The 27601-nt window shown below is 44.2% G+C and overlaps 47 non-coding genes across 47 annotated transcripts; all 47 read left to right on the top strand.

Annotated features, from left to right (window-relative positions):
- Positions 1 to 169: 169 nt before the first annotated feature.
- On the top strand, positions 170 to 241 carry trnae-cuc. Its single transcript has one exon. It is a non-coding gene; the product is annotated as a tRNA-Glu (tRNA).
- A 94-nt stretch (positions 242 to 335) lies between these two features.
- Positions 336 to 407, top strand: trnaq-cug. Its single transcript has one exon. It is a non-coding gene; the product is annotated as a tRNA-Gln (tRNA).
- Positions 408 to 632: 225 nt separating this feature from the next.
- trnam-cau lies at positions 633 to 704 on the top strand. The gene has a single exon. It is a non-coding gene; the product is annotated as a tRNA-Met (tRNA).
- A 570-nt stretch (positions 705 to 1274) lies between these two features.
- Positions 1275 to 1346, top strand: trnaq-uug. The gene has a single exon. It is a non-coding gene; the product is annotated as a tRNA-Gln (tRNA).
- A 555-nt stretch (positions 1347 to 1901) lies between these two features.
- Positions 1902 to 1986, top strand: trnap-agg. Its single transcript is given in 2 exon segments — positions 1902 to 1938; positions 1952 to 1986. It is a non-coding gene; the product is annotated as a tRNA-Pro (tRNA).
- Positions 1987 to 2089: 103 nt separating this feature from the next.
- trnaq-cug lies at positions 2090 to 2161 on the top strand. Its single transcript has one exon. It is a non-coding gene; the product is annotated as a tRNA-Gln (tRNA).
- A 225-nt stretch (positions 2162 to 2386) lies between these two features.
- On the top strand, positions 2387 to 2458 carry trnam-cau. Its single transcript has one exon. It is a non-coding gene; the product is annotated as a tRNA-Met (tRNA).
- A 117-nt stretch (positions 2459 to 2575) lies between these two features.
- trnaq-cug lies at positions 2576 to 2647 on the top strand. Its single transcript has one exon. It is a non-coding gene; the product is annotated as a tRNA-Gln (tRNA).
- A 225-nt stretch (positions 2648 to 2872) lies between these two features.
- Positions 2873 to 2944, top strand: trnam-cau. Its single transcript has one exon. It is a non-coding gene; the product is annotated as a tRNA-Met (tRNA).
- Positions 2945 to 3514: 570 nt separating this feature from the next.
- trnaq-cug lies at positions 3515 to 3586 on the top strand. Its single transcript has one exon. It is a non-coding gene; the product is annotated as a tRNA-Gln (tRNA).
- Positions 3587 to 4182: 596 nt separating this feature from the next.
- On the top strand, positions 4183 to 4254 carry trnae-cuc. The gene has a single exon. It is a non-coding gene; the product is annotated as a tRNA-Glu (tRNA).
- A 94-nt stretch (positions 4255 to 4348) lies between these two features.
- trnaq-cug lies at positions 4349 to 4420 on the top strand. Its single transcript has one exon. It is a non-coding gene; the product is annotated as a tRNA-Gln (tRNA).
- Positions 4421 to 9734: 5314 nt separating this feature from the next.
- trnaq-cug lies at positions 9735 to 9806 on the top strand. Its single transcript has one exon. It is a non-coding gene; the product is annotated as a tRNA-Gln (tRNA).
- Positions 9807 to 10536: 730 nt separating this feature from the next.
- Positions 10537 to 10608, top strand: trnaq-cug. The gene has a single exon. It is a non-coding gene; the product is annotated as a tRNA-Gln (tRNA).
- Positions 10609 to 13443: 2835 nt separating this feature from the next.
- On the top strand, positions 13444 to 13515 carry trnae-cuc. The gene has a single exon. It is a non-coding gene; the product is annotated as a tRNA-Glu (tRNA).
- Positions 13516 to 13618: 103 nt separating this feature from the next.
- Positions 13619 to 13690, top strand: trnaq-cug. The gene has a single exon. It is a non-coding gene; the product is annotated as a tRNA-Gln (tRNA).
- Positions 13691 to 13915: 225 nt separating this feature from the next.
- On the top strand, positions 13916 to 13987 carry trnam-cau. The gene has a single exon. It is a non-coding gene; the product is annotated as a tRNA-Met (tRNA).
- Positions 13988 to 15428: 1441 nt separating this feature from the next.
- Positions 15429 to 15500, top strand: trnaq-cug. The gene has a single exon. It is a non-coding gene; the product is annotated as a tRNA-Gln (tRNA).
- Positions 15501 to 16055: 555 nt separating this feature from the next.
- Positions 16056 to 16127, top strand: trnae-cuc. Its single transcript has one exon. It is a non-coding gene; the product is annotated as a tRNA-Glu (tRNA).
- Positions 16128 to 16232: 105 nt separating this feature from the next.
- Positions 16233 to 16304, top strand: trnaq-cug. The gene has a single exon. It is a non-coding gene; the product is annotated as a tRNA-Gln (tRNA).
- Positions 16305 to 16529: 225 nt separating this feature from the next.
- trnam-cau lies at positions 16530 to 16601 on the top strand. The gene has a single exon. It is a non-coding gene; the product is annotated as a tRNA-Met (tRNA).
- Positions 16602 to 16718: 117 nt separating this feature from the next.
- trnaq-cug lies at positions 16719 to 16790 on the top strand. Its single transcript has one exon. It is a non-coding gene; the product is annotated as a tRNA-Gln (tRNA).
- Positions 16791 to 17015: 225 nt separating this feature from the next.
- Positions 17016 to 17087, top strand: trnam-cau. The gene has a single exon. It is a non-coding gene; the product is annotated as a tRNA-Met (tRNA).
- A 572-nt stretch (positions 17088 to 17659) lies between these two features.
- trnaq-cug lies at positions 17660 to 17731 on the top strand. Its single transcript has one exon. It is a non-coding gene; the product is annotated as a tRNA-Gln (tRNA).
- Positions 17732 to 18286: 555 nt separating this feature from the next.
- trnae-cuc lies at positions 18287 to 18358 on the top strand. The gene has a single exon. It is a non-coding gene; the product is annotated as a tRNA-Glu (tRNA).
- A 103-nt stretch (positions 18359 to 18461) lies between these two features.
- trnaq-cug lies at positions 18462 to 18533 on the top strand. The gene has a single exon. It is a non-coding gene; the product is annotated as a tRNA-Gln (tRNA).
- Positions 18534 to 18758: 225 nt separating this feature from the next.
- Positions 18759 to 18830, top strand: trnam-cau. Its single transcript has one exon. It is a non-coding gene; the product is annotated as a tRNA-Met (tRNA).
- Positions 18831 to 19400: 570 nt separating this feature from the next.
- On the top strand, positions 19401 to 19472 carry trnaq-cug. Its single transcript has one exon. It is a non-coding gene; the product is annotated as a tRNA-Gln (tRNA).
- Positions 19473 to 20027: 555 nt separating this feature from the next.
- Positions 20028 to 20099, top strand: trnae-cuc. The gene has a single exon. It is a non-coding gene; the product is annotated as a tRNA-Glu (tRNA).
- Positions 20100 to 20202: 103 nt separating this feature from the next.
- On the top strand, positions 20203 to 20274 carry trnaq-cug. The gene has a single exon. It is a non-coding gene; the product is annotated as a tRNA-Gln (tRNA).
- Positions 20275 to 20499: 225 nt separating this feature from the next.
- trnam-cau lies at positions 20500 to 20571 on the top strand. The gene has a single exon. It is a non-coding gene; the product is annotated as a tRNA-Met (tRNA).
- Positions 20572 to 21141: 570 nt separating this feature from the next.
- On the top strand, positions 21142 to 21213 carry trnaq-cug. The gene has a single exon. It is a non-coding gene; the product is annotated as a tRNA-Gln (tRNA).
- A 556-nt stretch (positions 21214 to 21769) lies between these two features.
- On the top strand, positions 21770 to 21841 carry trnae-cuc. Its single transcript has one exon. It is a non-coding gene; the product is annotated as a tRNA-Glu (tRNA).
- A 103-nt stretch (positions 21842 to 21944) lies between these two features.
- On the top strand, positions 21945 to 22016 carry trnaq-cug. The gene has a single exon. It is a non-coding gene; the product is annotated as a tRNA-Gln (tRNA).
- A 225-nt stretch (positions 22017 to 22241) lies between these two features.
- Positions 22242 to 22313, top strand: trnam-cau. Its single transcript has one exon. It is a non-coding gene; the product is annotated as a tRNA-Met (tRNA).
- Positions 22314 to 22430: 117 nt separating this feature from the next.
- Positions 22431 to 22502, top strand: trnaq-cug. Its single transcript has one exon. It is a non-coding gene; the product is annotated as a tRNA-Gln (tRNA).
- A 225-nt stretch (positions 22503 to 22727) lies between these two features.
- Positions 22728 to 22799, top strand: trnam-cau. The gene has a single exon. It is a non-coding gene; the product is annotated as a tRNA-Met (tRNA).
- Positions 22800 to 23369: 570 nt separating this feature from the next.
- On the top strand, positions 23370 to 23441 carry trnaq-cug. Its single transcript has one exon. It is a non-coding gene; the product is annotated as a tRNA-Gln (tRNA).
- Positions 23442 to 23996: 555 nt separating this feature from the next.
- On the top strand, positions 23997 to 24068 carry trnae-cuc. The gene has a single exon. It is a non-coding gene; the product is annotated as a tRNA-Glu (tRNA).
- Positions 24069 to 24171: 103 nt separating this feature from the next.
- Positions 24172 to 24243, top strand: trnaq-cug. Its single transcript has one exon. It is a non-coding gene; the product is annotated as a tRNA-Gln (tRNA).
- Positions 24244 to 24468: 225 nt separating this feature from the next.
- On the top strand, positions 24469 to 24540 carry trnam-cau. Its single transcript has one exon. It is a non-coding gene; the product is annotated as a tRNA-Met (tRNA).
- Positions 24541 to 25110: 570 nt separating this feature from the next.
- On the top strand, positions 25111 to 25182 carry trnaq-cug. Its single transcript has one exon. It is a non-coding gene; the product is annotated as a tRNA-Gln (tRNA).
- Positions 25183 to 25737: 555 nt separating this feature from the next.
- trnae-cuc lies at positions 25738 to 25809 on the top strand. Its single transcript has one exon. It is a non-coding gene; the product is annotated as a tRNA-Glu (tRNA).
- A 103-nt stretch (positions 25810 to 25912) lies between these two features.
- Positions 25913 to 25984, top strand: trnaq-cug. Its single transcript has one exon. It is a non-coding gene; the product is annotated as a tRNA-Gln (tRNA).
- Positions 25985 to 26209: 225 nt separating this feature from the next.
- trnam-cau lies at positions 26210 to 26281 on the top strand. The gene has a single exon. It is a non-coding gene; the product is annotated as a tRNA-Met (tRNA).
- Positions 26282 to 26851: 570 nt separating this feature from the next.
- trnaq-cug lies at positions 26852 to 26923 on the top strand. The gene has a single exon. It is a non-coding gene; the product is annotated as a tRNA-Gln (tRNA).
- A 556-nt stretch (positions 26924 to 27479) lies between these two features.
- trnae-cuc lies at positions 27480 to 27551 on the top strand. The gene has a single exon. It is a non-coding gene; the product is annotated as a tRNA-Glu (tRNA).
- Positions 27552 to 27601: the final 50 nt, after the last annotated feature.

The raw sequence follows: 27601 nt of genomic DNA, 5'->3' as shown, positions 1-27601 counted from the left end.
GGGATGAGTGGTAACTTGCTCACTCTGCCCTTTACCTCCACACTACATTACATTACTGTTAAGAGGTAGATATTGAACCCTACTGGAGATGTTTTCACTACTCTCCAGCTGCCAGCTGTCATACATTCCATGCCTTCCATTTCACAAGCTTCACATACAGATAGAGCAATCCCTGGTGGTCTAGTGGCTAGGATTCGGCGCTCTCACCGCCGCGGCCCGGGTTCGATTCCCGGTCAGGGAACACTCTTTAGTTACTGAATATCACGGCTGTTTCATTAAAAACAACTCCCACATAAAACTATACATTGTGCGGACATTGTACAGACAGTCTGTGTGGTTCCATGGTGTAATGGTTAGCACTTTGGACTCTGAATCCAGCGATCCCAGTTCAAATCTCGGTGGAAACTTACCTTGAGTAGGTACATGCTTACTCAACAGACTATCATCAGTGCCTCAGACACAATGAACATAAAAGGCAAAACACCTGGAATTGTGTTTTTTAAGGGCCTCTATTGCAAAAGGTAAAGAAGAACGATTGGATCTGGTATGCGCTGCCTTTGTCAAGGTTGAAATTTGAAACGGCCGACAATGAGTACAGTACATTTTTGCCAGCCTTGGTTTGCTAAACATCGAGCAGAGTGGCGCAGCGGAAGCGTGCTGGGCCCATAACCCAGAGGTCGATGGATCGAAACCATCCTCTGCTAATTGTAAATGCTTTGCATCATCAGATTCTATTTTTCCATTTGAACCCTGTTCAAAAGACCATATTTACATAGGACGATGCACCGGTAATCACAAGTGCTAAAGTGTAGCTGATGCAAACGTTGCTGCGATTATCAACCTACAGTCCTCCAATCTTCCAACTGAGCTATGGAGGTGTGCATACAAGCTTAAATTGTTCAGCCTGTGTATTGATGCGGAAGGTAATCGTCAAACAACAGTTGTCTTGCAAAGCTTCAACATTCACTCGTCTACTGACCCTGGCTGGGGAAATTGTCAAGATTTGGGAAGATCCCTTTGAGTAACTCGAGGAGCCAAAACAACACATCTTGGGCCGCAGCCAGGTATAGGAGAGGTGTGGTCTGTTGAGCACAAAATTGCCTCTCTGCTCATTTCAAAGGATATTGTTCTGTTTGTTTCAACCAACTATGACCTTGGCGCATACTGGTGCAGTTTGCAGTTGAAGGTGAAGCGGTAGAGAGATGAGTTAGTTACATGTCTGCGTCTCTGTGTAAAGATACCATTTATTTGTATACAGTGTGGACATTTCATGTGGTTCCATGGTGTAATGGTTAGCACTCTGGACTTTGAATCCAGCGATCCGAGTTCAAATCTCGGTGGAACCTTTCTTTGAGTACCCTGAAAAAAGCCAGCTTCTACATCTCAGGAGGATCTTGTAGCAGGATAGTGGTTGCAATATAGAAGGTGAAGAGTGACTTGAGAATAAGTCTATCTAGTCAAGTCAAGGGAATAATCTGAGTGGCGTTAGGACAACAACCTGGTCCTTAACACCTCTAAAACCAAGGAGTTGACGATTGACTGCAGGAGAACAAAGAAGGAAGTCCACCATATGTATGGAGAAGTGGAGAACTTCAAGTTTCTTGAAGTCAATATGTCAAAACATCTTACAAGGACCTCCAACACATCACACCGGGTTAAGAAGGCCCAGCAAAGACTCTAATTCCTCGAGAAACTAAAACAAGCACCCAGAGAAACTTTGTGAAGAAACAAGGGGATGAGTGGTAACTTGCTCACTCTGCCCTTTACCTCCACACTACATTACATTACTGTTAAGAGGTAGATATTGAACCCTACTGGAGATGTTTTCACTACTCTCCAGCTGCCAGCTGTCATACATTCCATGCCTTCCGTTTCACAAGCTTCACATACAGATAGAGCAATCCCTGGTGGTCTAGTGGCTAGGATTCGGCGCTAGGATTCGGCGCTCTCACCGCCGCGGCCCGGGTTCGATTCCCGGTCAGGGAACACTCTTTAGTTACTGAATATCACGGCCGTTTCATTCAAAACAACTCCCACATAAAGCTATACATTGTGCGGACATTGCCGGCATTGTGCAGACATTCCGTGTGGTTCCATGGTGTAATGGTTAGCACTTTGGACTCTGAATCCAGCGATCCCAGTTCAAATCTCGGTGGAACCTTACCTTGAGTAGGTACATGCTTACTCAACAGACTATCATCAGTGCCTCAGACACAATGAACATAAAAGGCAAAACAGCTGGAATTGTATTTTTGAAGGGCCTCTATTGCAAAAGGTAAAGAAGAACCATTGGATCTGGTATGCGCTGCCTTTGTCAAGGTTGAAAATTGAAACGGCCGACAATGAGTACAGTACATTTTTGCCAGCCTTGGAGTGCTATACATCGAGCAGAGTGGCGCAGCGGAAGCGTGCTGGGCCCATAACCCAGAGGTCGATGGATCGAATCCATCCTCTGCTAATTGTAAATGCTTTGGATCAGCAGATTGTCTCTTTCCATTTTATCACGGCTGTTTCATTAAAAACAACTCCCACATAAAACTATACATTGTGCGGACATTGTACAGACAGTCTGTGTGGTTCCATGGTGTAATGGTTAGCACTTTGGACTCTGAATCCAGCGATCCCAGTTCAAATCTCGGTGGAAACTTACCTTGAGTAGGTACATGCTTACTCAACAGACTATCATCAGTGCCTCAGACACAATGAACATAAAAGGCAAAACACCTGGAATTGTGTTTTTTAAGGGCCTCTATTGCAAAAGGTAAAGAAGAACGATTGGATCTGGTATGCGCTGCCTTTGTCAAGGTTGAAATTTGAAACGGCCGACAATGAGTACAGTACATTTTTGCCAGCCTTGGTTTGCTAAACATCGAGCAGAGTGGCGCAGCGGAAGCGTGCTGGGCCCATAACCCAGAGGTCGATGGATCGAAACCATCCTCTGCTAATTGTAAATGCTTTGCATCATCAGATTCTATTTTTCCATTTGAACCCTGTTCAAAAGACCATATTTACATAGGACGATGCACCGGTAATCACAAGTGCTAAAGTGTAGCCGATGCAAACGTTGCTGCGATTATCAACCTACAGTCCTCCAATCTTCCAACTGAGCTATGGAGGTGTGCATACAAGCTTACATTGTTCAGCCTGTGTATTGATGCGGAAGGTAATCGTCAAACAACAGTTGTCTTGCAAAGCTTCAACATTCACTCGTCTACTGACCCTGGCTGGGGAAATTGTCAAGATTTGGGAAGATCCCTTTGAGTAACTCGAGGAGCCAAAACAACACATCTTGGGCCGCAGCCAGGTATAGGAGAGGTGTGGTCTGTTGAGCACAAAATTGCCTCTCTGCTCATTTCAAAGGATATTGTTCTGTTTGTTTCAACCAACTATGACCTTGGCGCATACTGGTGCAGTTTGCAGTTGAAGGTGAAGCGGTAGAGAGATGAGTTAGTTACATGTCTGAGTCTCTGTGTAAAGATACCATTTATTTGTATAGAGTGTGGACATTTCATGTGGTTCCATGGTGTAATGGTTAGCACTCTGGACTCTGAATCCAGCGATCCGAGTTCAAATCTCGGTGGAACCTTTCTTTGAGTACCCTGAAAAAAGCCAGCTTCTACATCTTGAGTACACTGAAAAAAGCCAGCTTCTACATCTCAGGAGGATCTTGTAGCAGGATAAGTGGTTTGCCAATATAGAAGGGTTGAAGAGTGACTTGAGAATAAGTCGATCCTAGTCAAGTCAAAGGGAATAATCTGAGTGGCGTTAGGACAACAACCTGGTCCTTAACACCTCTAAAACCAAGGAGTTGACGATTGACTGCAGGAGAGCAAAGAAGGAAGTCCACCATATGTATGGAGAAGTGGAGAACTTCAAGTTTCTTGAAGTCAATATGTCAAAACATCTTACAAGGACCTCCAACACATCACACCGGGTTAAAAAGGCCCAGCAAAGACTCTAATTCCTCGAGAAACTAAAACAAGCACCCAGAGAAACTTTGTGAAGAAAACAAGGGGATGAGTGGTAACTTGCTCACTCTGCCCTTTACCTCCACACTGCATTACATTACTGTTAAGAGGTAGATATTGAACCCTACTGGAGATGTTTTCACTACTCTCCAGCTGCCAGCTGTCATACATTCCATGCCTTCCGTTTCACAAGCTTCACATACAGATAGAGCAATCCCTGGTGGTCTAGTGGCTAGGATTCGGCGCTCTCACCGCCGCGGCCCGGGTTCGATTCCCGGTCAGGGAACACTCTTTAGTTACTGAATATCACGGCCGTTTCATTCAAAACAACTCCCACATAAAGATATACATTGTGCGGACATTGTGCAGACATTCCGTGTGGTTCCATGGTGTAATGGTTAGCACTTTGGACTCTGAATCCAGCGATCCGAGTTCAAATCTCGGTGGAACCTTAACTTGAGTAGGTACATGCTTACTCAACAGACTATCATCAGTGCCTCAGACACAATGAACATAAAAGGCAAAACACCTGGAATTGTATTTTTTAAGGGCCTCTATTGCAAAAGGTAAAGAAGAACGATTGGATCTGGTATGCGCTGCCTTTGTCAAGGTTGAAAATTGAAATGGCCGACAATGAGTACAGTAGAGTACAATTTGATGCGCCGGTGAAGATGGCCGCATCGTCTTTGTGCTCCTCTCCAACTTTGCCCATTTTCGTATTTTGTACATATTTATTTACTTTTGCCGTTTTACTTTTAACCTGTTTCACATCTTCCCCCCGGTACCGGCGGATAAACGCGTCATTTGCAGGAAACAACGTCTAAGGAATCTTAATATTGAATAAAACTATGAATGTGTTATATCCATGTAACGGAAGAAACTCAGCTAACTGATCTTTTTAATTTTTTTTTTCAAAAAAAACCCACAATGCTAGCACTCAGCCTCTGAATTAGCCTCGATCGAAAAAACGGGACCTACAAAGGCACTTAAACTCACTCATAACTCCCTTATTACTTATCCTAGATGCACAGCCAACCACTCGTTTTGGTGTCCTGGAGACACTGAATCTACCGGTGCCCATCTCAACACTCAGTGATAAACATTCGCGACGCTATCAACGAAAGCGTACATCATCACATGTGGAGCTAAGAAGCTAAACACGTAAATATGGCTTACCTTGGTCAAAAGTGGTCTTCAATGGCATTAAAACGATAAAAAAACGATGCTGCAGTTAATCCATAGGTTCATCCTATGTGTCTGTGCCTTCTTTGAAATTATTTCTGATAATCCATAAGCAATACAACTGCGTTTTAGTTTCCAAACTCCAGAAGGAGACATTCCTCCAGTTTGGTTTCGTTTTCCACACGCGAAGCGCCCACATTTTTTCTTTACAGCTTGTGTGGGTGTTGTCCTCCCCCTTCGATTCTATTGGCTCTAACGGTCACAAGGGTATGTCAACCAACCAAATCGAGCAAGGGGGGCCAGAGATTGGTCAAATCCACCCAAATGACCCCAGATGGCCCAGTTTTTGGCTAAATCTCTCTAAAAAGGTCAAATTTCACTTGTTTTGCATCAATCTTGATACAGGGTACTTATTATATGTTGTACTTTGGATTCCTAAAGCTTTTAGTCTACTAACCCATCATCCAAGGGTAGTTTTCACTATCTGTAAAAAATAATTTTTGGACGGACACTATAATTTACAGTTTTTTACTATGTAAAATCTGAATTTTCTTTAAAATAAAAAACATTTATATTGATTCTGACACTTCTACATCCAACTCACAGGTTTATCATTACTTTGAGAAAAAAGGTTATTAATTTAACCCTTTTAGAAGGGAAGATATGGTCATTTGTTCTGGGAATGTCATTTTCGAGCCTGAGACCTGAAAACAGGCTCAGAGTGGAACAGGTTAACATGGTTCGCAACATGCTAGCCGACCGCACCTACTCTGCTATACAATATAGCAGAGAGGAACTTCTTCAATTGCGAAACTTCGTGGACAAAAATAACCCTCCGACAGACAATGGAGATTCACCATGGCTACCTGTTGCTGTTCTACCTGAGAGACGCAAGAAGAAAACAAAATGCGGGTGCCTGGCCGGGCTGCTGGTCAGACTGAGGAAACGAGAGAATCGACCCCCTCTTCCGAGTATTCTTCTGGCTAATGTTCAATCCATTGAAAATAAGCTAGATGAACTCAGAAGCCGGATTGCTTTTCAACGGGACATTAAGAACTGTAACGTGTTAATTCTCACTGAGACTTGGCTCAACCCCGCTATCCCGGACTCCGCCATTGTCCCTGATGGATTCTCTATTTTTCGTCAGGACCGGACTGCAAACTCGGGGAAAAGTAAGGGAGGCGGTGGGTGTGTAATGACTAACAACAACTGGTGCTCAGATGTGAAGATTATTTTATCGGACTGTTCCGCACATCTAGAGCACCTCATGATCTCATGTCGGGCCTTCCATCTGCCGAGGGAATTCACATCTGTTGTGATAACAGCAGTGTATGTCCCCCCGCAGCCACTCGCCGACAACAACACGGCACTCGATCAGCTATTTGGGATTATTGATAAGACCGAGACTTCACGGCCAGATGCGGCGTTCGTTGTGGCCGGAGATTTCAACACCGCCAACATGAAGAAGGTTTGGCCAAAATATTACCAACACATCAACTGCCCAACGCGCGGGGGAAACATATTGGACCATGTTTATTCCCCTTTCCGGAATGGATATAAGGCTCTCCCTCGCCCTCCCTTCGGCAAATCAGACCATATCTCACTACTGTTGTTGCCTGCGTACAAGCAGAAACTTAAAAGGGACAGACCGATTACAAGGACAGTACAGCGATGGAGCGAGGAGTCAGATTCAGCACTGCAGGATTGCTTTGCATCTACGGATTGGAGTGTGTTTGAGGACAATAACATCAACACACACACGGACACTGTCATCTGCTACATTGGGAAATGCATCGATGACGTGGTACCGAAGGTTTCTGTACGGACATTCCCAAATCAAAAGCCCTGGATAAACTGCGATGTGCGCGGCAAGCTGAAAGCGCGCACTATCGCACACAGGGCGGGGGATTTGGAGGAGTACAGGAAGTCTAGGTATGATCTCCGGAGAGCAATTAAAAATGCAAAGAGACAGTACAAAGAGAAGGTGGAATCTGACTTCAAAGGCTGTAACCCTAGGAATATGTGGGCAGGACTAAGGACAATGACTGACTACAAAGGAGCAGCGGGGGGTGCTGCGGGAGTGTCTGCGTGCGCATCTCTCCCAGATGAGCTGAACAGTTTTTTTGCACGCTTTGAGAGCAGCCAGGCTGTGGAGGCACAGAGGGACCAGGAGCTACACTGCCCTTTTGTTTTAAATAGGGCAGATGTGTGTAAATCCTTTAAAAGGGTTAACCCACACAAGGCTCCTGGACCTGATGGCATCCCTGGCCGTGTTCTCAGGGTGTGTGCAGTTCAGCTGGCAGAGGTGTTCACAGACATCTTCAACAGGTCCCTGCTGCAGTCTGTAGTCCCCACATGCTTCAAACATTCCACTATCGTTCCTGTCCCGAAAAAGACAATCATCACCTGCCCCAACGACTACCGCCCAGTAGCACTCACCTCCACCGTAATGAAGTGCTTTGAGCGGTTAGTCAAATCATTCATCACCTCCTCCCTCCCTGAATCTCTGGACCCCCTGCAGTTTGCCTACAGAGCAAACAGGTCTACAGACGACGCCATAGCCCTCACCCTCCACACTGCCCTCTCACACCTGGACCCGAAGAACAGGAACACATATGTGAGAATGCTGTTCATTGACTACAGTTCAGCATTCAATACCATTGTGCCCTCCAAGCTGGCCATCAAGCTCAGAGACCTCGGGCTCAACAGCGCCCTCGGTGACTGGATCCTGAACTTCTTGACGGGCAGACCCCAGGCAGTGCGGGTGGGAAACATCACATCCTCCACCCTGATCCTCAACACCGGTGCCCCTCAAGGCTGCGTGCTCAGCCCTCTCCTCTACTCCCTGTTCACCCACGACTGCGTGGCCACACACAGCTCCAACACCATCGTGAAGTTTGCTGACGACACGACCACCATCGGCCAGATCACAGACGATGACGAGACGGCGTACAGAGAGGAGGTCGAAAACCTGACATCTTGGTGCCAGGATAACAACCTCCATCTCAACATCAGCAAAACAAAGGAGCTGATTGTGGATTACAGGAAGCAGCAGGGAGAGGGACACGCCCCCATCGCCATCAATGGGACTACGGTGGAGAGAGTCAAAAGCTTCAGGTTCCTTGGGGTCCACATCACTGAGGACCTGACATGGTCTCTTCACACCACCACCATCACCAAGAAAGCTCGACAGCGGCTCTTCTTCCTCCGCAGGTTGAGGAGGTTCAAAATGGATTCCAGGATACTCTGCAACTTCTACAGGTGCACGATAGAGAGGATCCTGACCTTCTACAGGTGCACGATAGAGAGTATCCTCACTGGCAGCATGACGGCCTGGTACGGCAGCTGCACCGACCTCGATCGTAAGGCTTTACAGAGGGTGGTGAAAACTGCACAGCACATCACCAGGACGGAGCTGCCATCCATGGAGGACCTTTACTCCCAGCGGCTCAGGAAGAAATCACTACGGATTATCAAAGACCCCCATCACCCCAGCCACAAACTGTTCTTTCTGTTGCCGTCTGGCAGACGTTACCCGCAGCATCCTGGCAAGGACAAGAAGATTCGGAGACAGTTTTCTTCCCGCGGGCAGTGAGACTGTTAAAAAATTGAACTGTTGAAACAACTTCAAACATTCATCTGCTACTCAGTAGTATGTATCTAATACCTAATATATATATATATATCATTCCAATAACTTGTATATAGACTCTATTGCACTATTCCACATCATAACTTTATTTTATTTTATAACTATTATTCTTTTTGTATTGCTCTTGCCCTTATTGTTATTATGTGATTATGTTGCATTGTTGGAGAAGCCTGTGATATAAGATTTTCAACTACATAATTACTCTGTAACAATGTCAGATTGCCAATAAAGAACCTTGAACCTTGAACCTTGAGTACATTTTTGCCAGCCTTGGTTTGCTAAACATCGAGCAGAGTGGCGCAGCGGAAGCGTGCTTGGCCCATAACCCAGAGGTCGATGGATCGAAACCATCCTCTGCTAATTGTAAATGCTTTGCATCATCAGATTATATCTTTCCATTTGAACCCTGTTCAAAAGACCATATTTACATAGGACGATGCACCGGTAATCACAAGTGCTAAAGTGTAGCCGATGCAAACGTTGTTGCGATTATCAACCTACAGTCCTCCAATCTTCCAACTGAGCTATGGAGGTGTGCATTCAAGCTTAAATTGTTCAGCCTGTGTATTGATGTGGAAGGTAATCGTCAAACAACAGTTGTCTTGCAAAGCTTCAACATTCACTCGTCTACTGACCCTGGCTGGGGAAATTGTCAAGATTTGGGAAGATCCCTTTGAGTAACTCGAGGAGCCAAAACAACACATCTTGGGCCGCAGCCAGGTATAGGAGAGGTGTGGTCTGTTGAGCACAAAATTGCCTCTCTGTGCTCATTTCAAAGGATATTGTTCTGTTTGTTTCAACCAACTATGACCTTGGCGCATACTGGTGCAGTTTGCAGTTGAAGGTGAAGCGGTAGAGAGATGAGTTAGTTACATGTCTGAGTCTCTGTGTAAAGATACCATTTATTTGTATAGAGTGTGGACATTTCATGTGGTTCCATGGTGTAATGGTTAGCACTCTGGACTCTGAATCCAGCGATCCGAGTTCAAATCTCGGTGGAACCTTTCTTTGAGTACCCTGAAAAAAGCCAGCTTCTACATCTCAGGAGGATCTTGTAGCAGGATAGTGGTTGCAATATAGAAGATGAAGAGTGACTTGAGAATAAGTCTATCTAGTCAAGTCAAGGGAATAATCTGAGTGGCGTTAGGACAACAACCTGGTCCTTAACACCTCTAAAACCAAGGAGTTGACGATTGACTGCAGGAGAACAAAGAAGGAAGTCCACCATATGTATGGAGAAGTGGAGAACTTCAAGTTTCTTGAAGTCAATATGTCAAAACATCTTACAAGGACCTCCAACACATCACACTGGGTTAAAAAGGCCCAGCAAAGACTCTAATTCCTCGAGAAACTAAAACAAGCACCCAGAGAAACTTTGTGAAGAAACAAGGGGATGAGTGGTGACTTGCTCACTCTGCCCTTTACCTCCACACTACATTACATTACTGTTAAGAGGTAGATATTGAACCCTACTGGAGATGTTTTCACTACTCTCCAGCTGCCAGCTGTCATACATTCCATGCCTTCCGTTTCACAAGCTTCACATACAGATAGAGCAATCCCTGGTGGTCTAGTGGCTAGGATTAGGTGCTCTCACCGCAGCGGCCAGGGTTCGATTCCCAGTCAGGGAACACTCTTTAGTTACTGAATATCACGGCCGTTTAATTCAAAACAACTCCCACATAAAGCTATACATTGTGCGGACATTGCCGGCATTGTGCAAACATTCCGTGTGGTTCCATGGTGTAATGGTTAGCACTTTGGACTCTGAATCCAGCGATCCAAGTTCAAATCTCGGTGGAACCTTTCTTTGAGTACCCTGAAAAAAGCCAGCTTCTACATCTCAGGAGGATCTTGTAGCAGGATAGTGGTTGCAATATAGAAGATGAAGAGTGACTTGAGAATAAGTCTATCTAGTCAAGTCAAGGGAATAATCTGAGTGGCGTTAGGACAACAACCAGGGGCCTCATTTATAACGACTTGCGTAGGATTGACGTAGGAAGGTTGCTTACGTAGTACAAAGCACAAAAATAGGTACATAAATTTTCCGCCATTTTCCGATTCACAAAACATTGCGTACCGGCGAGGGAAGTGCGTACGGCACTCCCTACGCCTGTTTCCCTTGATAAATCACAATCGACTCGTAACGCCCATATTTGCCTATACATAGTCAAAGAAACGCCCATTCATTCATTCATTTTGACTGACTGCATGAAGAAGATCGCAGGAAATTACGATAGAACAGCTAAAAAAGACATCTCACACCGTGTCAGATTTTGGTTATTGTGGGGAGGTGGAGATAAATCATATTGTTTGGTGGATGCAGTTTGAACCAGAGTAGCAGCATGGAGGTCGGATCGTCACCAAAATAAATAAATAAGTGGTCCGAAAAAAGTTAATGACAAAAAAAATACACATAACCTTCCTCAGGCAGTGTGTTTGTCCCGGGGACAGGAGACACCCCCTTGATGAGAAACTGTAAGAAATGATCGGGGAATCTCTCCGGAGTGGAGTCATGACGACTGGATCTGAATTATTGTGTTGTATTTGGTGGTTTGTGTTCCAGCTGTCGATCAGCAACTATATATCCATAATCCACCAGTTAAAGGAAATACAACTAATGGATTGTGTTATATTAGCTGTACAATTTACCACATATGGTGTTCTTAGTTTCCATACCTCCTGTGTTTCACGAGCGACTTATCAAGTCTTGGCAAACGGCATAAAACACGATTAAACGTGATAGTATATAAAACCATGCTCGTATCTACAACCTATAGAAATGCAAAACGGCGTCAGTTTAGACGTAATTCTGTCCTCCTGCTTACCGCATCATTTATGAGAAAACATTTCATAACATTAACACAACATATTCGAGGTGGTTTTAAATAGCATATCCGTATTTATTTATTTCTCCAAGTTATGTTTTTGTGTGCACTGAGGAGTCTCAAACAGGCGTTTGTTTAATCATTTAAAGATTGGCTTTAATCAATGTTTGAAAATGAATTCTTCATATTTGATAAATGAGAGGTAACATTTTATTTATTTTATTTATTTTTTGAGCGTATATCCCTTTATAAATGAGGCCCCTGGTCCTTAACACCTCTAAAACCAAGGAGTTGACGATTGACTGCAGGAGAACAAAGAAGGAAGTCCACCATATGTATGGAGAAGTGGAGAACTTCAAGTTTCTTGAAGTCAATATGTCAAAACATCTTACAAGGACCTCCAACACATCACACTGGGTTAAAAAGGCCCAGCAAAGACTCTAATTCCTCGAGAAACTAAAACAAGCACCCAGAGAAACTTTGTGAAGAAACAAGGGGATGAGTGGTAACTTGCTCACTCTGCCCTTTACCTCCACACTACATTACTGTTCCACTCTGAGCCTGTTTTTCAGGTCTCAGGCTCGAAAATGACATTCCCAGAACAAATGACCATATCTTCCCTTCTAAAAGGGTTAAATTAATAATCTTTTCTCAAAGTAATGATAAACCTGTGAGTTGGATGTAGAAGTGTCAGAATCAATATAAATGTTTTTTATTTTAAAGAAAATTCAGATTTTACATAGTAAAAAACTGTAAATTATAGTGTCCGTCCAAAAATTATTTTTTACAGATAGTGAAAACTACCCTTGGATGATGGGTTAGTAGACTAAAAGCTTTAGGAATCCAAAGTACAACATATAATAAGTACCCTGTATCAAGATTGATGCAAAACAAGTGAAATGTGACCTTTTTAGAGAGATTTAGCCAAAAACTGGGCCATCTGGGGTCATTTGGGTGGATTTGACCTATCTCTGGCCCCCCTTGCTCGATCTGGTTGGTTGACATACCCTTGTGACCGTTAGAGCCAATAGAATCGAAGGAGGATACTCACATACACATACATTGTAAAGAAAAAATGTTGCCGCTTCGCGTGTGGAAAGCGAAACTAAACTGGAGGAATGTCTCCTTCTGGAGTTTGGAAACTACAACGCAGTTGTATTGCTTATGGATTATCAGAAATAATTTCAAAGAAGGCACAGACACATAGGATGAACCTATGGATTAACTGCAGCATCGTTTTTTTATCGTTTTAATGCCATTGAAGACCACTTTTGACCAAGGTAAGCCATATTTATATGTTTAGCTTCTTGGCTCCACATGTGATGATGTACGCTTTCGTTGATAGCGTCGCGAATGTTTATCACTGAGTGTTGAGGTGGGCACCGTTAGATTCAGTGTCTCCAGGACACCAAAAAATAGTGTTTGGTTGTGCATCTAGGATAAGTAATAAGGGAGTTCTGAGTGAGTTTATGTGCGTTTGTCGGTCCCGTTTTTTCGATCGAGGCTAATTCAGAGGCTGAGTGCTAGCATTGTGGGTTTTTTTTGAAAAAAAAAATTAAAAAGATCAGTTAGCTGAGTTTCTTCCCGTTACATGGATATAACACATTCATAGTTTTATTCAATATTAAGATTCCTTAGACGTTGTTTCCTGCAAATGACGCGTTTATCCGCCCGGTACCGGGGGGAAGGCGTGAAACAGGTTTTAAGAGGTAGATATTGAACCCTACTGGAGATGTTTTCACTACTCTCCAGCTGCCAGCTGTCATACATTCCATGCCTTCCGTTTCACAAGCTTCACATACAGATAGAGCAATCCCTGGTGGTCTAGTGGCTAGGATTCGGCGCTCTCACCGCCGCGGCCCGTGTTCGATTCCCGGTCAGGGAACACTCTTTAGTTACTGAATATCACGGCCGTTTCATTCAAAACAACTCCCACATAAAGCTATACATTGTGAGGACATTGCCGGCATTGTGCAGACATTCCGTGTGGTTCCATGGTGTAATGGTTAGCACTTTGGACTCTGAATCCAGCGATCCGAGTTCAAATCTCGGTGGAACCTTACCTTGAGTAGGTACATGCTTACTCAACAGACTATCATCAGTGCCTCAGACACAATGAACATAAAAGGCAAAACACCTGGAATTGTATTTTTTAAGGGCCTCTATTGCAAAAGGTAAAGAAGAACGATTGGATCTGGTATGCGCTGCCTTTGTCAAGGTTGAAAATTGAAACGGCCGACAATGAGTACAGTACATTTTTGCCAGCCTTGGAGTGCTATACATCGAGCAGAGTGGCGCAGCGGAAGCGTGCTGGGCCCATAACCCAGAGGTCGATGGATCGAAACCATCCTCTGCTAATTGTAAATGCTTTGCATCATCAGATTCTATTTTTCCATTTGAACCCTGTTCAAAAGACCATATTTACATAGGACGATGCACCGGTAATCACAAGTGCTAAAGTGTAGCCGATGCAAACGTTGCTGCGATTATCAACCTACAGTCCTCCAATCTTCCAACTGAGCTATGGAGGTGTGCATACAGGCTTAAATTGTTCAGCCTGTGTATTGATGCGGAAGGTAATCGTCAAACAACAGTTGTCTTGCAAAGCTTCAACATTCACTCGTCTACTGACCCTGGCTGGGGAAATTGTCAAGATTTGGGAAGATCCCTTTGAGTAACTTGAGGAGCCAAAACAACACATCTTGGGCCTGAAGTAAAAATATATGATTCTAAACTGTATTGAAGTAAACATGTATTATTTTGAATTGTATTTTAGTGAACATGTATTGTTTGAACTGTTTTAAGTAATCACATATATAGAAATTATATTCTCACTTACAACTCACTGACCCAGAGATCCTGTTTCACACACACACAGCTCCTTTTCACCAGAGCGCACACACATGTTCTTTTCAAGGTTCTTATGGACATCATTATATTTGTGCACAAGGTTTAATTGTATGAGAAAGAATAGTTTATGTGAAAGATCCCATGGGAAAGTAAGGGAGTGGATATCGGGGCAGAGATAAGATTGACTTTGACCTTGTGGAACCTTAGAATCTCACGTTCTGGTCAGAACTCTGATTCGCTGTATTGAACCCGACCAGAAGTGAATCCAACCAGTAAAAACACCTGGGGGATGTGAGCAGCTCACACAGCTCCTCCCCACGGACTCTCTAATTCGCTTCGGAGTAAAATGGGAAGGAAAAAGTCAAACACATCTCCGCCCCAAAATATGAATATGAATACTGTTGTTTTTTAATGTAAAATGCTTCTGGTTTGTTGAAGGCTGGTCTAGAGACGTGTAAACCGCATCCCAAACCTGAAGTCTGTACTTCTCGTTTCCTGAAGGCTGGTCTGTCTACCTGTAAACCGCATCACAAGCCTGAAGTCCGGAGTACTCTGTATAACTTGTATACGTGTTCTATTCCCTACCAGTAAACTCAGATAATTGTTATAACTTTTAATTCCGGTGTTTTCAATTCCTTTCTTCATTAAATAGAGATCAGCCTCATTCAACGAACGGCGCGGAGGGGGGGGGGCTATCAGCCACCAGATAGGTGTTCTGCTCCAACAGGCCGCAGCCAGGTATAGGAGAGGTGTGGTCTGTTGAGCACAAAATTGCCTCTCTGCTCATTTCAAAGGATATTGTTCTGTTTGTTTCAACCAACTATGACCTTGGCGCATACTGGTGCAGTTTGCAGTTGAAGGTGAAGCGGTAGAGAGATGAGTTAGTTACATGTCTGAGTCTCTGTGTAAAGATACCATTTATTTGTATAGAGTGTGGACATTTCATGTGGTTCCATGGTGTAATGGTTAGCACTCTGGACTCTGAATCCAGCGATCCGAGTTCAAATCTCGGTGGAACCTTTCTTTGAGTACCCTGAAAAAAGCCAGCTTCTACATCTCAGGAGGATCTTGTAGCAGGATAGTGGTTGCAATATAGAAGATGAAGAGTGACTTGAGAATAAGTCTATCTAGTCAAGTCAAGGGAATAATCTGAGTGGCGTTAGGACAACAACCTGGTCCTTAACACCTCTAAAACCAAGGAGTTGACGATTGACTGCAGGAGAACAAAGAAGGAAGTCCACCATATGTATGGAGAAGTGGAGAACTTCAAGTTTCTTGAAGTCAATATGTCAAAACATCTTACAAGGACCTCCAACACATCACACCGGGTTAAAAAGGCCCAGCAAAGACTCTAATTCCTCGAGAAACTAAAACAAGCACCCAGAGAAAATTTGTGAAGAAACAAGGGGATGAGTGGTAACTTGCTCACTCTGCCCTTTACCTCCACACTGCATTACATTACTGTTAAGAGGTAGATATTGAACCCTACTGGAGATGTTTTCACTACTCTCCAGCTGCCAGCTGTCATACATTCCATGCCTTCCGTTTCACAAGCTTCACATACAGATAGAGCAATCCCTGGTGGTCTAGTGGCTAGGATTCGGTGCTCTCACTGCCGCGGCCCGGGTTCGATTCCCGGTCAGGGAACACTCTTTAGTTAATGAATATCACGGCCGTTTCATTCAAAACAACTCCCACATAAAGATATACATTGTGCGGACATTGTGCGGACATTGTGCAGACATTCCGTGTGGTTCCATGGTGTAATGGTTAGCACTTTGGACTCTGAATCCAGCGATCCGAGTTCAAATCTCGGTGGAACCTTAACTTGAGTAGGTACATGCTTACTCAACAGACTATCATCAGTGCCTCAGACACAATGAACATAAAAGGCAAAACACCTGGAATTGTATTTTTGAAGGGCCTCTATTGCAAAAGGTAAAGAAGAACGATTGGATCTGGTATGCGCTGCCTTTGTCAAGGTTGAAAATTGAAACGGCCGACAATGAGTACAGTACATTTTTGCCAGCCTTGGAGTGCTATACATCGAGCAGAGTGGCGCAGCGGAAGCGTGCTGGGCCCATAACCCAGAGGTCGATGGATCGAAACCATCCTCTGCTAATTGTAAATGCTTTGGATCAGCAGATTCTCTCTTTCCATTTTATCACGGCTGTTTCATTAAAAACAACTCCCACATAAAACTATACATTGTGCGGACATTGTACAGACAGTCCGTGTGGTTCCATGGTGTAATGGTTAGCACTTTGGACTCTGAATCCAGTGATCCGAGTTCAAATCTCGGTGGAACCTTACCTTGAGTAGGTACATGCTTACTCAACAGACTATCATCAGTGCCTCAGACACAATGAACATAAAAGGCAAAACACCTGGAATTGTGTTTTTTAAGGGCCTCTATTGCAAAAGGTAAAGAAGAACGATTGGATCTGGTATGCGCTGCCTTTGTCAAGGTTGAAAATTGAAACGGCCGACAATGAGTACAGTACATTTTTGCCAGCCTTGGTTTGCTAAACATCGAGCAGAGTGGCGCAGCGGAAGCGTGCTGGGCCCATAACCCAGAGGTCGATGGATCGAAACCATCCTCTGCTAATTGTAAATGCTTTGCATCATCAGATTCTATTTTTCCATTTGAACCCTGTTCAAAAGACCATATTTACATAGGACGATGCACCGGTAATCACAAGTGCTAAAGTGTAGCCGATGCAAACGTTGCTGCGATTATCAACCTACAGTCCTCCAATCTTCCAACTGAGCTATGGAGGTGTGCATACAAGCTTAAATTGTTCAGCCTGTGTATTGATGCGGAAGGTAATCGTCAAACAACAGTTGTCTTGCAACGCTTCAACATTCACTCGTCTACTGACCCTGGCTGGGGAAATTGTCAAGATTTGGGAAGATCCCTTTGAGTAACTCGAGGAGCCAAAACAACACATCTTGGGCCGCAGCCAGGTATAGGAGAGGTGTGGTCTGTTGAGCACAAAATTGCCTCTCTGTGCTCATTTCAAAGGATATTGTTCTGTTTGTTTCAACCAACTATGACCTTGGCGCATACTGGTGCAGTTTGCAGTTGAAGGTGAAGCGGTAGAGAGATGAGTTAGTTACATGTCTGAGTCTCTGTGTAAAGATACCATTTATTTGTATACAGTGTGGACATTTCATGTGTTTCCATGGTGTAATGGTTAGCACTCTGGACTCTGAATCCAGCGATCAGAGTTCAAATCTCGGTGGAACCTTTCTTTGAGTACCCTGAAAAAAGCCAGCTTCTACATCTCAGGAGGATCTTGTAGCAGGATAGTGGTTGCAATATAGAAGGTGAAGAGTGACTTGAGAATAAGTCTATCTAGTCAAGTCAAGGGAATAATCTGAGTGGCGTTAGGACAACAACCTGGTCCTTAACACCTCTAAAACCAAGGAGTTGACGATTGACTGCAGGAGAACAAAGAAGGAAGTCCACCATATGTATGGAGAAGTGGAGAACTTCAAGTTTCTTGAAGTCAATATGTCAAAACATCTTACAAGGACCTCCAACACATCACACCGGGTTAAGAAGGCCCAGCAAAGACTCTAATTCCTCGAGAAACTAAAACAAGCACCCAGAGAAACTTTGTGAAGAAACAAGGGGATGAGTGGTAACTTGCTCACTCTGCCCTTTACCTCCACACTACATTACATTACTGTTAAGAGGTAGATATTGAACCCTACTGGAGATGTTTTCACTACTCTCCAGCTGCCAGCTGTCATACATTCCATGCCTTCCATTTCACAAGCTTCACATACAGATAGAGCAATCCCTGGTGGTCTAGTGGCTAGGATTCGGCGCTCTCACCGCCGCGGCCCGGGTTCGATTCCCGGTCAGGGAACACTCTTTAGTTACTGAATATCACGGCCGTTTCATTCAAAACAACTCCCACATAAAGCTATACATTGTGCGGACATTGCCGGCACTGTGCAGACATTCAGTGTGGTTCCATGGTGTAATGGTTAGCACTTTGGACTCTGAATCCAGCGATCCGAGTTCAAATCTCGGTGGAACCTTAACTTGAGTAGGTACATGCTTACTCAACAGACTATCATCAGTGCCTCAGACACAATGAACATAAAAGGCAAAACACCTGGAATTGTATTTTTGAAGGGCCTCTATTGCAAAAGGTAAAGAAGAACGATTGGATCTGGTATGCGCTGCCTTTGTCAAGGTTGAAAGTTGAAACGGCCGACAATGAGTACAGTACAGTTTTGCCAGCCTTGGAGTGCTAAACATCAAGCAGAGTGGCGCAGCGGAAGCGTGCTGGGCCCATAACCCAGAGGTCGATGGATCGAAACCATCCTCTGCTAATTGTAAATGCTTTGCATCAGCAGATTCTATTTTTCCATTTGAACCCTGTTCAAAAGACCATATTTACATAGGACGATGCACCGGTAATCACAAGTGCTAAAGTGTAGCCGATGCAAACGTTGGTGCGATTATCAACCTACAGTCCTCCAATCTTCCAACTGAGCTATGGAGGTGTGCATACAAGCTTAAATTGTTCAGCCTGTGTATTGATGCGGAAGGTAATCGTCAAACAACAGTTGTCTTGCAAAGCTTCAACATTCACTCGTCTACTGACCCTGGCTGGGGAAATTGTCAAGATTTGGGAAGATCCCTTTGAGTAACTCGAGGAGCCAAAACAACACATCTTGGGCCGCAGCCAGGTATAGGAGAGGTGTGGTCTGTTGAGCACAAAATTGCCTCTCTGCTCATTTCAAAGGATATTGTTCTGTTTGTTTCAACCAACTATGACCTTGGCGCATACTGGTGCAGTTTGCAGTTGAAGGTGAAGCGGTAGAGAGATGAGTTAGTTACATGTCTGAGTCTCTGTGTAAAGATACCATTTATTTGTATACAGTGTGGACATTTCATGTGGTTCCATGGTGTAATGGTTAGCACTCTGGACTCTGAATCCAGCGATCCGAGTTCAAATCTCGGTGGAACCTTTCTTTGAGTACCCTGAAAAAAGCCAGCTTCTACATCTCAGGAGGATCTTGTAGGAGGATAGTGGTTGCAATATAGAAGATGAAGAGTCACTTGAGAATAAGTCTATCTAGTCAAGTCAAGGGAATAATCTGATTGGCGTTAGGACAACAACCTGGTCCTTAACACCTCTAAAACCAAGGAGTTGACGATTGACTGCAGGAGAACAAAGAAGGAAGTCCACCATATGTATGGAGAAGTGGAGAACTTCAAGTTTCTTGAAGTCAATATGTCAAAACATCTTACAAGGACCTCCAACACATCACACTGGGTTAAAAAGGCCCAGCAAAGACTCTAATTCCTCGAGAAACTAAAACAAGCACCCAGAGAAACTTTGTGAAGAAACAAGGGGATGAGTGGTAACTTGCTCACTCTGCCCTTTACCTCCACACTACATTACATTACTGTTAAGAGGTAGATATTGAACCCTACTGGAGATGTTTTCACTACTCTCCAGCTGCCAGCTGTCATACATTCCATGCCTTCCATTTCACAAGCTTCACATACAGATAGAGCAATCCCTGGTGGTCTAGTGGCTAGGATTCGGCGCTCTCACCGCCGCGGCCCGGGTTCGATTCCCGGTCAGGGAACACTCTTTAGTTACTGAATATCACGGCAGTTTCATTCAAAACAACTCCCACATAAAGCTATATATTGTGAGGACATTGCCGGCATTGTGCAGACATTCCGTGTGGTTCCATGGTGTAATGGTTAGCACTTTGGACTCTGAATCCAGCGATCCGAGTTCAAATCGTGGTGGAACCTTACCTTGAGTAGGTACATGCTTACTCAACAGACTATCATCAGTGCCTCAGACACAATGAACATAAAAGGCAAAACACCTGGAATTGTATTTTTGAAGGGCCTCTATTGCAAAAGGTAAAGAAGAACCATTGGATCTGGTATGCGCTGCCTTTGTCAAGGTTGAAAATTGAAACGGCCGACAATGAGTACAGTACATTTTTGCCAGCCTTGGTTTGCTAAACATCGAGCAGAGTGGCGCAGCGGAAGCGTGCTGGGCCCATAACCCAGAGGTCGATGGATCGAAACCATCCTCTGCTAATTGTAAATGCTTTGCATCATCAGATTCTATTTTTCCATTTGAACCCTGTTCAAAAGACCATATTTACATAGGACGATGCACCGGTAATCACAAGTGCTAAAGTGTAGCCGATGCAAACGTTGCTGCGATTATCAACCTACAGTCCTCCAATCTTCCAACTGAGCTATGGAGGTGTGCATACAAGCTTAAATTGTTCAGCCTGTGTATTGATGCGGAAGGTAATCGTCAAACAACAGTTGTCTTGCAAAGCTTCAACATTCACTCGTCTACTGACCCTGGCTGGGGAAATTGTCAAGATTTGGGAAGATCCCTTTGAGTAACTCGAGGAGCCAAAACAACACATCTTGGGCCGCAGCCAGGTATAGGAGAGGTGTGGTCTGTTGAGCACAAAATTGCCTCTCTGCTCATTTCAAAGGATATTGTTCTGTTTGTTTCAACCAACTATGACCTTGGCGCATACTGGTGCAGTTTGCAGTTGAAGGTGAAGCGGTAGAGAGATGAGTTAGTTACATGTCTGAGTCTCTGTGTAAAGATACCATTTATTTGTATAGAGTGTGGACATTTCATGTGGTTCCATGGTGTAATGGTTAGCACTCTGGACTCTGAATCCAGCGATCCGAGTTCAAATCTCGGTGGAACCTTTCTTTGAGTACCCTGAAAAAAGCCAGCTTCTTCATCTCAGGAGGATCTTGTAGCAGGATAGTGGTTGCAATATAGAAGATGAAGAGTGACTTGAGAATAAGTCTATCTAGTCAAGTCAAGGGAATAATCTGAGTGGCGTTAGGACAACAACCTGGTCCTTAACACCTCTAAAACCAAGGAGTTGACGATTGACTGCAGGAGAACAAAGAAGGAAGTCCACCATATGTATGGAGAAGTGGAGAACTTCAAGTTTCTTGAAGTCAATATGTCAAAACATCTTACAAGGACCTCCAACACATCACACCTGGGTTAAAAAGGCCCAGCAAAGACTCTAATTCCTCGAGAAACTAAAACAAGCACCCAGAGAAAATTTGTGAAGAAACAAGGGGATGAGTGGTAACTTGCTCACTCTGCCCTTTATCTCCACACTACATTACATTACTGTTAAGAGGTAGATATTGAACCCTACTGGAGATGTTTTCACTACTCTCCAGCTGCCAGCTGTCATACATTCCATGCCTTCCGTTTCACAAGCTTCACATACAGCTAGAGCAATCCCTGGTGGTCTAGTGGCTAGGATTCGGCGCTCTCACCGCCGCGGCCCGGGTTCGATTCCCGGTCAGGGAACACTCTTTAGTTACTGAATATCACGGCCGTTTCATTCAAAACAACTCCCACATAAAGCTATACATTGTGCGGACATTGCCGGCACTGTGCAGACATTCAGTGTGGTTCCATGGTGTAATGGTTAGCACTTTGGACTCTGAATCCAGCGATCCGAGTTCAAATCTCGGTGGAACCTTACCTTGAGTAGGTACATGCTTACTCAACAGACTATCATCAGTGCCTCAGACACAAAGAACATAAAAGGCAAAACACCTGGAATTGTATTTTTGAAGGGCCTCTATTGCAAAAGGTAAAGAAGAACGATTGGATCTGGTATGCGCTGCCTTTGTCAAGGTTGAAAATTGAAACGGCCGACAATGAGTACAGTACATTTTTGCCAGCCTTGGTTTGCTAAACATCGAGCAGAGTGGCGCAGCGGAAGCGTGCTGGGCCCATAACCCAGAGGTCGATGGATCGAAACCATCCTCTGCTAATTGTAAATGCTTTGGATCAGCAGATTGTCTCTTTCCATTTTATCACGGCTGTTTCATTAAAAACAACTCCCACATAAAACTATACATTGTGCAGACATTGTACAGACAGTCTGTGTGGTTCCATGGTGTAATGGTTAGCACTTTGGACTCTGAATCCAGCGATCCCAGTTCAAATCTCGGTGGAAACTTACCTTGAGTAGGTACATGCTTACTCAACAGACTATCATCAGTGCCTCAGACACAATGAACATAAAAGGCAAAACACCTGGAATTGTGTTTTTTAAGGGCCTCTATTGCAAAAGGTAAAGAAGAACGATTGGATCTGGTATGCGCTGAGTTTGTCAAGGTTGAAATTTGAAACGGCCGACAATGAGTACAGTACATTTTTGCCAGCCTTGGTTTGCTAAACATCGAGCAGAGTGGCGCAGCGGAAGCGTGCTGGGCCCATAACCCAGAGGTCGATGGATCGAAACCATCCTCTGCTAATTGTAAATGCTTTGCATCATCAGATTCTATTTTTCCATTTGAACCCTGTTCAAAAGACCATATTTACATAGGACGATGCACCGGTAATCACAAGTGCTAAAGTGTAGCCGATGCAAACGTTGCTGCGATTATCAACCTACAGTCCTCCAATCTTCCAACTGAGCTATGGAGGTGTGCATACAAGCTTAAATTGTTCAGCCTGTGTATTGATGCGGAAGGTAATCGTCAAACAACAGTTGTCTTGCAAAGCTTCAACATTCACTCGTCTACTGACCCTGGCTGGGGAAATTGTCAAGATTTGGGAAGATCCCTTTGAGTAACTCGAGGAGCCAAAACAACACATCTTGGGCCGCAGCCAGGTATAGGAGAGGTGTGGTCTGTTGAGCACAAAATTGCCTCTCTGCTCATTTCAAAGGATATTGTTCTGTTTGTTTCAACCAACTATGACCTTGGCGCATACTGGTGCAGTTTGCAGTTGAAGGTGAAGCGGTAGAGAGATGAGTTAGTTACATGTCTGAGTCTCTGTGTAAAGATACCATTTATTTGTATACAGTGTGGACATTTCATGTGGTTCCATGGTGTAATGGTTAGCACTCTGGACTCTGAATCCAGCGATCCGAGTTCAAATCTCGGTGGAACCTTTCTTTGAGTACCCTGAAAAAAGCCAGCTTCTACATCTCAGGAGGATCTTGTAGCAGGATAGTGGTTGCAATATAGAAGATGAAGAGTCACTTGAGAATAAGTCTATCTAGTCAAGTCAAGGGAATAATCTGATTGGCGTTAGGACAACAACCTGGTCCTTAACACCTCTAAAACCAAGGAGTTGACGATTGACTGCAGGAGAACAAAGAAGGAAGTCCACCATATGTATGGAGAAGTGGAGAACTTCAAGTTTCTTGAAGTCAATATGTCAAAACATCTTACAAGGACCTCCAACACATCACACTGGGTTAAAAAGGCCCAGCAAAGACTCTAATTCCTCGAGAAACTAAAACAAGCACCCAGAGAAACTTTGTGAAGAAACAAGGGGATGAGTGGTGACTTGCTCACTCTGCCCTTTACCTCCACACTACATTACATTACTGTTAAGAGGTAGATATTGAACCCTACTGGAGATGTTTTCACTACTCTCCAGCTGCCAGCTGTCATACATTCCATGCCTTCCATTTCACAAGCTTCACATACAGATAGAGCAATCCCTGGTGGTCTAGTGGCTAGGATTCGGCGCTCTCACCGCCGCGGCCCGGGTTCGATTCCCGGTCAGGGAACACTCTTTAGTTACTGAATATCACGGCCGTTTCATTCAAAACAACTCCCACATAAAGCTATATATTGTGAGGACATTGCCGGCATTGTGCAGACATTCCGTGTGGTTCCATGGTGTAATGGTTAGCACTTTGGACTCTGAATCCAGCGATCCGAGTTCAAATCTCGGTGGAACCTTACCTTGAGTAGGTACATGCTTACTCAACAGACTATCATCAGTGCCTCAGACACAATGAACATAAAAGGCAAAACACCTGGAATTGTATTTTTGAAGGGCCTCTATTGCAAAAGGTAAAGAAGAACGATTGGATCTGGTATGCGCTGCCTTTGTCAAGGTTGAAAATTGAAACGGCCGACAATGAGTACAGTACATTTTTGCCAGCCTTGGTTTGCTAAACATCGAGCAGAGTGGCGCAGCGGAAGCGTGCTGGGCCCATAACCCAGAGGTCGATGGATCGAAACCATCCTCTGCTAATTGTAAATGCTTTGCATCATCAGATTCTATTTTTCCATTTGAACCCTGTTCAAAAGACCATATTTACATAGGACGATGCACCGGTAATCACAAGTGCTAAAGTGTAGCCGATGCAAACGTTGCTGCGATTATCAACCTACAGTCCTCCAATCTTCCAACTGAGCTATGGAGGTGTGCATACAAGCTTAAATTGTTCAGCCTGTGTATTGATGCGGAAGGTAATCGTCAAACAACAGTTGTCTTGCAACGCTTCAACATTCACTCGTCTACTGACCCTGGCTGGGGAAATTGTCAAGATTTGGGAAGATCCCTTTGAGTAACTCGAGGAGCCAAAACAACACATCTTGGGCCGCAGCCAGGTATAGGAGAGGTGTGGTCTGTTGAGCACAAAATTGCCTCTCTGCTCATTTCAAAGGATATTGTTCTGTTTGTTTCAACCAACTATGACCTTGGCGCATACTGGTGCAGTTTGCAGTTGAAGGTGAAGCGGTAGAGAGATGAGTTAGTTACATGTCTGAGTCTCTGTGTAAAGATACCATTTATTTGTATAGAGTGTGGACATTTCATGTGGTTCCATGGTGTAATGGTTAGCACTCTGGACTCTGAATCCAGCGATCCGAGTTCAAATCTCGGTGGAACCTTTCTTTGAGTACCCTGAAAAAAGCCAGCTTCTACATCTCAGGAGGATCTTGTAGCAGGATAGTGGTTGCAATATAGAAGGTGAAGAGTGACTTGAGAATAAGTCTATCTAGTCAAGTCAAGGGAATAATCTGAGTGGCGTTAGGACAACAACCTGGTCCTTAACACCTCTAAAACCAAGGAGTTGACGATTGACTGCAGGAGAACAAAGAAGGAAGTCCACCATATGTATGGAGAAGTGGAGAACTTCAAGTTTCTTGAAGTCAATATGTCAAAACATCTTACAAGGACCTCCAACACATCACACCGGGTTAAGAAGGCCCAGCAAAGACTCTAATTCCTCGAGAAACTAAAACAAGCACCCAGAGAAACTTTGTGAAGAAACAAGGGGATGAGTGGTAACTTGCTCACTCTGCCCTTTACCTCCACACTACATTACATTACTGTTAAGAGGTAGATATTGAACCCTACTGGAGATGTTTTCACTACTCTCCAGCTGCCAGCTGTCATACATTCCATGCCTTCCATTTCACAAGCTTCACATACAGATAGAGCAATCCCTGGTGGTCTAGTGGCTAGGATTCGGCGCTCTCACCGCCGCGGCCCGGGTTCGATTCCCGGTCAGGGAACACTCTTTAGTTACTGAATATCACGGCCGTTTCATTCAAAACAACTCCCACATAAAGATATACATTGTGCGGACATTGCCGGCATTGTGCAGACATTCCGTGTGGTTCCATGGTGTAATGGTTAGCACTTTGGACTCTGAATCCAGCGATCCGAGTTCAAATCTCGGTGGAACCTTACCTTGAGTAGGTACATGCTTACTCAACAGACTATCATCAGTGCCTCAGACACAATGAACATAAAAGGCAAAACACCTGGAATTGTATTTTTGAAGGGCCTCTATTGCAAAAGGTAAAGAAGAACGATTGGATCTGGTATGCGCTGCCTTTGTCAAGGTTGAAAGTTGAAACGGCCGACAATGAGTACAGTACAGTTTTGCCAGCCTTGGAGTGCTAAACATCAAGCAGAGTGGCGCAGCGGAAGCGTGCTGGGCCCATAACCCAGAGGTCGATGGATCGAAACCATCCTCTGCTAATTGTAAATGCTTTGCATCAGCAGATTCTATTTTTCCATTTGAACCCTGTTCAAAAGACCATATTTACATAGGACGATGCACCGGTAATCACAAGTGCTAAAGTGTAGCCGATGCAAACGTTGGTGCGATTATCAACCTACAGTCCTCCAATCTTCCAACTGAGCTATGGAGGTGTGCATACAAGCTTAAATTGTTCAGCCTGTGTATTGATGCGGAAGGTAATCGTCAAACAACAGTTGTCTTGCAAAGCTTCAACATTCACTCGTCTACTGACCCTGGCTGGGGAAATTGTCAAGATTTGGGAAGATCCCTTTGAGTAACTCGAGGAGCCAAAACAACACATCTTGGGCCGCAGCCAGGTATAGGAGAGGTGTGGTCTGTTGAGCACAAAATTGCCTCTCTGCTCATTTCAAAGGATATTGTTCTGTTTGTTTCAACCAACTATGACCTTGGCGCATACTGGTGCAGTTTGCAGTTGAAGGTGAAGCGGTAGAGAGATGAGTTAGTTACATGTCTGAGTCTCTGTGTAAAGATACCATTTATTTGTATACAGTGTGGACATTTCATGTGGTTCCATGGTGTAATGGTTAGCACTCTGGACTCTGAATCCAGCGATCCGAGTTCAAATCTCGGTGGAACCTTTCTTTGAGTACCCTGAAAAAAGCCAGCTTCTACATCTCAGGAGGATCTTGTAGGCAGGATAGTGGTTGCAATATAGAAGATGAAGAGTCACTTGAGAATAAGTCTATCTAGTCAAGTCAAGGGAATAATCTGATTGGCGTTAGGACAACAACCTGGTCCTTAACACCTCTAAAACCAAGGAGTTGACGATTGACTGCAGGAGAACAAAGAAGGAAGTCCACCATATGTATGGAGAAGTGGAGAACTTCAAGTTTCTTGAAGTCAATATGTCAAAACATCTTACAAGGACCTCCAACACATCACACTGGGTTAAAAAGGCCCAGCAAAGACTCTAATTCCTCGAGAAACTAAAACAAGCACCCAGAGAAACTTTGTGAAGAAACAAGGGGATGAGTGGTAACTTGCTCACTCTGCCCTTTACCTCCACACTACATTACATTACTGTTAAGAGGTAGATATTGAACCCTACTGGAGATGTTTTCACTACTCTCCAGCTGCCAGCTGTCATACATTCCATGCCTTCCATTTCACAAGCTTCACATACAGATAGAGCAATCCCTGGTGGTCTAGTGGCTAGGATTCGGCGCTCTCACCGCCGCGGCCCGGGTTCGATTCCCGGTCAGGGAACACTCTTTAGTTACTGAATATCACGGCCGTTTCATTCAAAACAACTCCCA

This window comes from Trematomus bernacchii, unplaced genomic scaffold (genome assembly GCF_902827165.1).
Source record: "Trematomus bernacchii unplaced genomic scaffold, fTreBer1.1, whole genome shotgun sequence".
In the NCBI taxonomy this organism is placed as follows: Eukaryota; Metazoa; Chordata; class Actinopteri; order Perciformes; family Nototheniidae; genus Trematomus; species Trematomus bernacchii.
This window is presented reverse-complemented; position numbering and strand designations above follow the sequence as displayed.